The sequence below is a fragment of the Xiphophorus couchianus genome, chromosome 11 (genome assembly GCF_001444195.1).
Source record: "Xiphophorus couchianus chromosome 11, X_couchianus-1.0, whole genome shotgun sequence".
Classification (NCBI taxonomy): Eukaryota; Metazoa; Chordata; class Actinopteri; order Cyprinodontiformes; family Poeciliidae; genus Xiphophorus; species Xiphophorus couchianus.
The window spans coordinates 1,668,636-1,679,061 of NC_040238.1; positions in this window are offsets into that span (position 1 = coordinate 1,668,636).

Sequence of the window (10,426 nt, forward strand, 5' to 3'; positions counted from 1 at the left end):
TAAAAAATGTCATTCAAACTGCATTTGCTTTGTTTTACTTTTTACTTGTACTTTTTATTACATTACTTGAGTACATCCATTTTTACAGTAATTTCCATACTTAAGTACAAGAAGTTTCAGATACTTTAAGACTTTAACTCAAGTAACATTTCAGTCAGTGACTTGGACTTTTACCAAAGTCATATTTTGGAGAGGTACTTGTACTTTTACTTGACTCTGAGATTTCAGTACTTTATACAACACTGGTTTTTACTACAGTGTAAAGACCATTTTTACAACAAATACTACGCCGTGAGGACCAAGTGCTCCTTATGGGGCTCAAAACCTGGGTCCCATAAGAAGAGGTGCTGTGTTGGGGTTTAGGCCTAAGGTGTGTTTTGAGCTTAAGTAAGGATGGGGTGTGCATGTGTGTGTGTGAACATTGCAGTGTTTTTCTGAAAGGATTTGTGAGCTCCTTTTTGTGGCCTGTGCCCTCATCAGACGTGGCCACCTGCAGCTGCTGGGGTTTGTAGAGCTCTGTGTGGCAGCAGCCGCGGAAATGAGAAAACAACTGAATGCCTGACTATTCTAGATTTATTTAGATAATGTCTTCACAGTGAGATACGTTCTGTCGTAAAACTAGAGAAGAGATGCCAGTGAGGATAAGTCAGAGTTCATCTATAAAGTGTAAGACAGTCTTTCAGTGGACAGCGATGACTTAGATGGAAAGATAGACGAGAAGAAGAAGTGAAGGAGGAAGAAGGAGGGAAACATTGAGCTGAGAACTGGGTGTTTCCTCCTGCCACAGCTGGCTGCTTGTTTTGTTCCCAGCAGAGGATTTTTATCTGAACTATCTGGGATCTAACTGAATTACTGTATCCTATCTCCATGCAGCGGATAAGTAACCAGGCCACTCTCAGGACAATCAGATCTGCATCAAGGTCTCAGGGCATTTTATTGACCACCCCAGGATCCCAGCGGAGTTAATACAGGGCTTAAATTTACGTGTCTCTGTGTGTGCGGCTTTTAATTCCTGCTTTTTCCAGGTCGTTGCTAAGTTACTCTGCCACAGGTTCACATCAACACTTTTTTATTGCTGTGACTGAGCACAAACATATGGGCCCATTGTGTGCTGGCCCTGTAATTTCCCTCAAGAGGTGAGTGAGTGCTGGTTAGTTGATGAGTGAATGTGACATGTTTGTGAATGTGTGTTTGGTGTTTTGATTGGGCTCTTTTTTCATGGCCTTGGTTGCTCACAAAGCAGCACCTACATCTGCTCTGCAGGCCTTTTAAATGGATTTGACAGTGTTGACTTTTAACTTCTGAAAATTCTTTCAGAACTTGTTCTTTCCTCACTTTAGAGTACATTTCTAACAGTTTGATGCGCAGAGATGCCGTGGTAACAACATCCAGTCATGGGAAGAGAAGGTACACCCCCCACCCCGCTTCAAATTTGACAGTTTTTATGCATCAGGATAAATTAAAACTGATCTAGTCTTTACCAGGCACTACCATTACTAAAACCTAACCTCAAGTGTAGAAAAACATGCTGCACTCTAATGTGCAGCATGTTTTTCTACAAAACAAAACAAGTGGAAAACCATTAATTAGAAAAACTTCCATGATTCAATAGCTTGCAGAATCAACTTCTGTAGTAGTAACATTCCTTCTCAGTCTCTTGCATCACTGCAGACTAACTTTGACCTGATCTCCTTCCCAGCATTGCTTCCGGTTCATTGAAATTTGAAAACATTCATTCACATACAGTATGAAACTTGTCTGTCTTCAAGAAAGAAAAAGTCATGTTTCTTCTGGATGAATAATTCAGAGAATAAAGCAAATGAAGCTTAAAACAATTAACAGTACAGTATATATCTCTACTAAGGCTGGCTCTGATAAACTGATTTTAAAAATTGTCTAATAGTTTTATAGTGGACGATCCAGGCAAGGATTCAAAAATAGTCAGTTTGCTATAATCTGTTCTATTTCTATTTTCACACATACAAACAATAAGTATGTTCTTTTAGTTCTGGTGGCCTTTACTCAAAAGTGAGTCAACAGGACAGTTGTTTTTCTACACTGCAACAAAAGTCTGTGATTCGAGAAATCTGTGGCAATTTTGTGGCATCCATAGCTGTCGGTATTTTACCATAAATTAGAGACACTTTTTTCTTCTTACAATGTGTCTTCACTTTAAAAATTGAACCCTAATTTACCCATTGTGCCTTAACAAATACAGCTCTACTGCAGAGGATTCAAAATCAGTAGGTGAAACCTCCCTGGACTTGTTAGAGTCAATAAAATGACACTGCAAACACCAAGGTAAGGGTGGCAGCCCTGTTAACCAATCAGAATCAGCAGAATGCTGTGATGTAAGGTAATTTTATTGATATAGCACATTGTAAGCAACAGAGAAACTCAAAGCGCTTTACATGAATTAAAATAAATACAAACATAACAAACCAAAGGAAAGAGCAAAAGAAGAAAAAGAATCTAAAATGTTGCTCCAAAGTATATAAACTAGATATTCCAGTTCAGGGTTGCTAGATTGGTCCAGTTTTTCTAAATGATGTTATTTTATGGTTTGTTCAGATGCAGCATTGTAAACCTTTTGGGCAGCCATGTTGCCTAAAAGATTGGAACCTTTCTCCTGAAAGCTCAAATAATTATCCCCAACCTGTAAAGTCTTGTTCTATTGGTTTTTTTTAACGTCCTTAAGAGTGTAAGATGGAGTCTTGTGATTTTTGCTGTTTTGTTTTGTTTTTTTTGCTGTATCTCTGGACATCACACAGTCTGATTTTTGTCCAGATGTTCTATACTTGGAAGATTAGCAGCTGTTTCATTTTATTCTTCTTTTTACTTGTGAATATTTTTTCTCACTGTGGAACGACATGGATCAAATGCAGGCATCACTCTTTCACTCCTCCCAAATTGATGGAGCGGGACAGTTGTTTCTCTCTGGTGTTTGGTGCTGTCTTGCTGTCTTGGCATGGCGCTAACACACACCTGCCTGCTCCCGATCACAAAACTGGCAAAGTTCCTAATTTTACAGAGATGTGCCAATATTCAATCCATCTGCTCGACACATTGCTCCACACAGGCAGTGATGGTTAGAGGGTGTTTAAAGGAACCCCTCATCCAATTAAGTATGAGTCTGTGGGTCTGCTGCTGTGGTAAATGTGCCGTGGGATTCCACATGGACGGAATGGGATCATCAGCAGGAGTTCATTTGCCTTTCATTGGACATGTATTGTGAAAACGGTTTGTCTTTGATCAAATCTCCCACCACCCTCTACCCCCATGTTGACACAATCTAATCAGGAGAAACAAAAGCAGGAAATGATTTTTTTTATTTGCCTTCAGTTGCACAATCAAAAGAGTAAGTGCAGGGTCACTGATGATTACCTCCCCTGGTAGATGAGTTGGAAAGAAGAGCAGTGCTTAAAATCAGAAGGGATATGATGTGAACTAGGGACTAATTAACTATCGATGATTTACTAAACTCTGATGGAGGAAGAAACACCCAGAGAGCTGTGATGTGAATTAATCAGAGAGAGGACAGAGGCAGGGAGAATATAAAACTACAGTAACCAGGAGATGCTTTTTGATTAAACCTTCACTAAGCTCCATAAAGGATCACCAAATAAGCAACATGTGAGCAGAGCAGCAGCAGCAGCAGCTCCATCTGTCTGGGTGTGTTCAGGCACGAGTGAGCTGCTGGCCACCTGCATTCTCACAGTGCTCACAATCCAATATGCTTTCAAGGAAAGTAGACAAGAAGTGTTAAAACAGTTTCTACTCAGATGCTTCTGGGAGGTGATTGGAAGATTGGAGCATCAACATAATGTGCAGAATAGTCTGCATTCAGAGGCCAGAAATGTCAGAGTAAGAAGTGAGGGAAGTTTTCTGGTTTTTCTTCAAATGTAGAGGTTTACCTGCCTTCCGATGAAATTCTGCTCAATTCTCATTTTCCTTCCGTTTTCTGCCTGGGATTTCACCCATTGAGCTTGATTTCTCAGGATGCGTTTCATCCTGGCCAATAGAAGGAGGAGTGGTGAACAATGTTTCTGATTTTCTGCTCTGTTTCAGAATTATACTCTGAAACAGAGCAGGGACAGTGGAGGAAGTGAAGGAAGCCGTTCAGTCCGTGTTGGTCACTCTTCCAGATATTTAGCTATTTAAGCCAAACAGGATGACATTAACAGTCATCCTGTTTGGCTTGGCACTTCTCTCTTTGTGCTTCATAGCCTAGCTTCCTTCACAGTCGAGATTGTGCATTACATACATCAGGGCCAACAGTTAGTGATCGGGTAAAATCAGATCCAATCATTAAAACTTCAACAGAGTCCACTCCTCCAGCAAGCCATCATTTCTCAAATAAGCAGCAGGTTTTTACCAGAGGTCCACAAACATATCCTCTGCATTTAACTGTGCAACTTGGGTCAAATGTTTGACTATCCAAGCACAAGCTTCTCACAACACTTTGCTGGACTTTTGGCCCATTCCTCCTGACAGAACTGGTCTGACTCAGGTTTGTAGAACAATTTTCTCACACACACCTTTCATATCTGCCCACAAATTCTCGAAGACTGAGATCAGGCCTTCATGATGGCCACACCAAAACATTGACCCTTCAGCCTCTTTGTAACCTCTTTGTTTTATCCTCAGGGTTATTATCTGTTTGGAAGACCCATTTATGTTAAAACTTTACAATCCTGGCTGATATCTTTACAATTCAGTAATCAGCAGATGATTTTGATGGGACATCATCAATATGAATATTAAAATCCCCCAAGAATTAAAATGTTCTCTTGTTAAATTAGAAAAGATAAAAAGCGAAATCTTTCAAAAAGACAACCACAGTGCCAGAAGGATGAAAAAATTAAAAGAAATTTTGGTTAAACATTCAACCTAAACCATTTGAAAAGATGAATATGGGTTTCTGTTTGCATTCCTTGTTTGCGTTTAGATTGCGGAGATTTGCATTACAAGTTTTGAGAAGAAAGACATGAAGTCCTGCTTTCAAACTGAAAATGTAAGCACAAGTATTAAAAGTTTTGAGAGCTGTAGTGGAAAAATTAAAGTAAGGTCACACCTGCTAGTTGTATTGCTATATGTTTATTCTAAGTTCCAGTATATTCCCACCAAGTTAACCTATTTTGGTTACATGCACAAGGTTGGACGTTGTTTTTCAAAGCTGCATGGGAACCAGTTTGATTCCCATGCTTTGGATCCCTTATCCCTTTGTACAAAACTCGTGTGTTGTCTCTGCCTGGCAGAGCTTTCTGTTTCAGACTTGCTTCATTATTGATTGTCCTGTGAGCTCTCTGAGTTGTGCACAATTCATGAATAAACCTGATTGAGTGATTTTACCTGAACAGTGCTTGGAAATAGTTTTTTTCCACGACAAGAACAAACGACATAAAATCTTGCTTTCAGACTGAAAACATGTGTTCTTGGATCATGGCAGAAAATTTCCACCATAATGGCCGAAAATTTCCACAGGTTTTTTCCACCTGTGCTCCACCACAGGAGGCAAAAACAAACAACGTACAAGTCAACACATTAGAAGACTTGCAGCATCCGAGCCGAGCAAGGCCGCCATATTAAAATGTAAACTTGGCCTTTTTTAGATAACTTTATTGATATTTCTGCTTTGTATCTTAACCAGCTGGAGCCAAGCTCAGTCGAAAATACAATTTGTTTCAAAGGATGTACAAGCAAGGATTTCACTGACATTTCAGTTCACAATATTACAAAGTTAGATTCATAAATGCTGATCATGTTTTGTCCTGGATTTTTTCTCATACAGTAGCTTTGTAATTTCACCTGTAAAACGTCCTGCATGGTGAAGCAACAATAACTGAGCGCGCCGGGTGATTAGAAGGGTGGTTGAGGCGTGGAAGTCGAGTTTATGCACTAACTTTATTAATACTAAAAATCTCTCAAGTGTGACTTCCAATTAAACCATTTATTGTGAGCATGTTTATGTTGATGCTTTTAAAGGAAACATTACGTCTTTTGGAGGTTTTTGTGGTTTTTCCTTTTAGTTTACAGTCACTGTGTGTCAGGATCTGTGTTTTTCTGTGTTTATTTAGAGTTTTCTGTGTCCTTAAGTTTCTTCGTTGTCCTGTCCTCCCCTTGATTGTTCCCAGGTGTGTCTCGTTTCTGTGATTACCCTCCCGTGTATTTAACTCCACCTGAGTTCCTTGTTCCTCGTCGGGTCCTCGTCAATGTCTAGTCTGTTCGTCGTCAGTGTTTCCATGTGCCTGCTGTTCGTTGTTGGACTTATTTATTATTAAAATCTTCATATTCATCTGACCTGGGTCCGCTACATCTGCCTCACCACTCTCACCACCCGCACTTCATGACACTGTGAGATTGAACTGACTTAAAGTTAAGTTGCTCTAAATCAAAGCAACTTTGTGGAAGAAGGTAAGAATGAAGTTAGTGGTGCGGAAGAGGTACTCTGTCATTTCCTTCTAGTTTTTTTAATTGAAGCAACTAAAAATAAAGCGAGCACTTCTCACTTCCTGATGCATCAGGACCAGCTGCGGTCACACTTACGGTGTTTCTCAGCACAACTGAAATATCTTGCATAATTATAAAGATTGCTTAAACTTATCTGCAAAAATATGGCTTCACCGTGACAGTAGAAGGATTGCTACATATTTCTTCAGGTTGACTGATGTTTAAGATAAACAAGTTAGAGTATGTGAGAAACAGACGACTTCTTCCTGACTTCTTGGACCACATTAGTAAAAAAAAGTTTAAATGTATGCAGATGATGTAACGTTTGCTGGTTGTTCGAGGATCTGCCCTGGTCTCACACACTCCCTAGTGTGTGTCAAAACCTCCATGTTAGCTTCTTATCATCGCCATCATCGTCATTATGACACTCTTCGGCACGCGATGTATAGATACATTTTCACTGGCAGGATGTGAAAAGTTTCATGAGCATCTTGTGTCATCTTCCTCAGAGTCGAATTAGTTTGTGAAAATCTGTCAGTCTGTCGCTAAGAACTGTCAGCTGCTTAGTGACAGCAGATCCTGAGCTGCAGGGCTTTGCCTGACACACACACACTCACACGCACGCACACACACCCACACACGCAAATATATACACCTTCTTTGTGCAGATGGTAAATGGAGTGTGTTGCTGACAGTTCTGGATGATGTGTTTGTGTGTTTCTCACCTTGCAAGGACCATTTTTCCAAAACTTGGACCTCACACTTAAATCCACTGCTCCTAATGGGTCCAAACACATCAATGGAAATCAATGCAAAGTCCTTGTGAAGATGGAAAGACATGCGGTGTGTGTGAGTGTGTGTGGCCTTGGTTTTGTAAGGATCATTTATCTAACAAATACTACATCATGAGAACTGGATGTGTGTGTGTATGTACTTGTATATGCTACATGTAGGGGACCACTTTCATCATGTTCACACACAAACTGAGGCCATTTGTGGAAAGTCAGGATATTTTCACTTTTTTCTCAGTTCTACTTTGGTCTACTACTTAGATTTAGAGGTAAAGTGTGAATTACCTTTTAGTTAAGTAAGGGTTAGGAATATGTAAATATCTTTGTTAGGTATAAAAGCAGTTACTAAAATGAATGGAGTCAATACAAAGTCCTCATTTGGTAGAAGTACAAGGATATATGTAGGGGTGTGTGCTTGTGTGTGTGACTGTCTCTCCTCCCATTGCACACATACTCACACACTCCCCAACACACACACACACACACACACACACACAGCTGTGCTCTCCGCCTCCTTCGCCTAAACATCAGTGGGGGTGATCTGTCTTCTCCAGTCTCACCTGAGGGTGAGCTGTGAGCGCCGGCAATCTGTCTGCTGTCACTCTCCATCACTTTTCAATCCTCATTCCGCTCAGATACACACAAGTCGGAGCGCGGCTGCGACAACTCTTTAAAGACTTTCAGATCAACTTGAGTCATCTGACTGCAGCCTAACAGCTGGCTCTGTGATGACAGGGTCTGCATGTTCGGAGGCCCGGCCTGGCACACTCTCCATCCGTCTCTGCCCTATATTTTGTAATTACCTCTTCCAGTTTAAAGGAAAATTTCAAAGTGAAAACTTTCCTGCTGTTAGAAATTTACATACTAAAAGACAGTCAATTAGCAGTCGAAGCATCTCACCTTATGGAATGTGACATATTACTGAATATAGAGCAGGATTTCATTCAGTTTTGAACTTGATTGAGAGGAGGGTGTGACTTTACAACAACTGAGTCTATATAGAAGGATGTCTGCTTGACTTATCTTTCACTCCGTTACCCTGACACACACCTACAGTCAGAGGCAGAGGAGGAGGCAGGATAAATAAGATATCAGTGAAATGTATTTTCCACCCCTTCCTTCCCAGAGTTCACAGCACAGAAACAGGCTGTTCCCTTTAGTAATAGCTTTACCAAACTAGGCCCATTCAGTGCAGAGGTGGCTTTGTACATCTAAAATGAATGTAGAAGTAATATCAAATTTCATAAAGAGCCATTTAATCATTTGGGCTGGTTACTACTGATTTAGACATTAGTAAAGGTATATTTCTTTCTTTCGATCACATTCTAGTCTGGTGAAGGAGTTTCAAAGTATTCCAGGTGTCAGGATGGATTATATATTAGATTCAGCTTTGTGGAAATGTACATGACTGATAGTTCCATATTTTATAAGAGACACAGCAGAATGCTTTTATCTCGTCTCACCTAGTTCTCATTACTGCGGCTCCATATTTCTGTGGTTTTCTTCTTATACTCTTCCAAAGAAGCCATCTTTGATGAGTCACATGACTAATACTTGTCCATTCACCAGGTCCTCTCACCTGACCTGAGGTGGAACAAGAAAGTGAACTCTGGTCCGCCTACAAACCTCCATCTGGGTTTGGTTGAAGTGAACTCTGGTGCGGTTCGAATGCATATGTGAACGGCAAGCGGACAAGACACCACTTCAAAAGCAGGAAGAGGACTACAGCACAGGGCATTCTGGGTAAATACAACCAAAACAAACATGTGAGTCTAGCGCTAGCAGTAGAAATGGTTTGTGGTCTTAATAAAAACGAAAGATAAATCCTACAGCTGCTAACATCTGACACTGCTTTATTTTAGTTTATATTTTGTGAGGAAGCTTTCAGTGTCTTCAGAGGTTTTTGTGTCATTTCTTCAGAGGTTCTTGACAGGAAAACAATGGAACAGTGAAAATAGAACAAACTTTGCCATTTTGGTCTGCAATCGAACCGAGACTACCAGACTGTCAGGTGGAAAAAACACTCTTAGTTGGTCCGTTGAGTAAAATTTAAATAATCTTTGTGGTAAAATGTGCAAAGTGTAATGAATATTTTTTTGACTTACGTTGCACACTTTGTTTTTATTTCTTTTCATTCAGAACAGTTTTTTCTTTTTCACTGTAGTAGAAGAAAAGAAAATCATCAACTTTCCCAGCAGTAGAATCAAAAACTTGGACTCTGGGAGATACCAGAAATATTTACATTTACTAATTTATATTCGAGGCTTCAGCTTTCAACGAGAACACATCAACCATTCTTCACTAATAAAACACATTTATGAAGACTGAATATTTTATTTAGCAAAATAGGGTTAACGTGATTTGGATTTTAATAGATACTGAATAACACCAGTTGAGAAATGTGTAAAATATTCAACGAAATAAAAACATTGCTTGTGTTATTGTTCAGTTGTTGTCAGTCAGTCCTCTCTCTGACCGTGTTAAGGCCATTTACAATACAGTTTTAAAATGAAATGTTCTGTTAAATGAATCTGTTCCTGGTTTAAATCCAGGAAGGTCTGGTTCAATCAATCAATCAATCAATCAATCAATCAATCAATCAAATGTTATTTGTATAGCACATTTCAGTAGCAAGGCATTTCAAAGTGCTTTACATCATATCAAACACAGAAACACAATGCAAGATAGAATCAACAATCAAAACACGACATTAATTCAGGTTCCATCAATAAATTTGTAATTGATTATGTTTCAGATACAATCCTAAACAGGTGGGTTTTTAGTAGAATTTGCATCCATAGAAGGTTTACCCGTTATACTCCTACTGTGTTTTATGGAACAAAATACCTATTGCTATTTTTATTCCCACTCACTCTCACAATCACAGAGTTTAAAACGATGTAGACAGCATTTTAATGGGCTTCTGGCACAAGGCTCTGTACATCTCTTTCACAGAATTTATTCTAGACTCCCTCTGTTCTCTTTTGGAAACCTTTATTTGGTTTTAGATTTTTAAAATGTTTTTTTCTCCAGTGTAGAAATTAAATAATTCAAAAGAAAATGAAAAGCCAGGCTCACGCCAACGCCTCCACTTTCCACCTGATGTTAGAACATAAACACTGACCTGTAAGGAGCATCTGGAGCTTCACTAAAACTTCTGAATTAGAATCGAGGTCCGGAGGAGA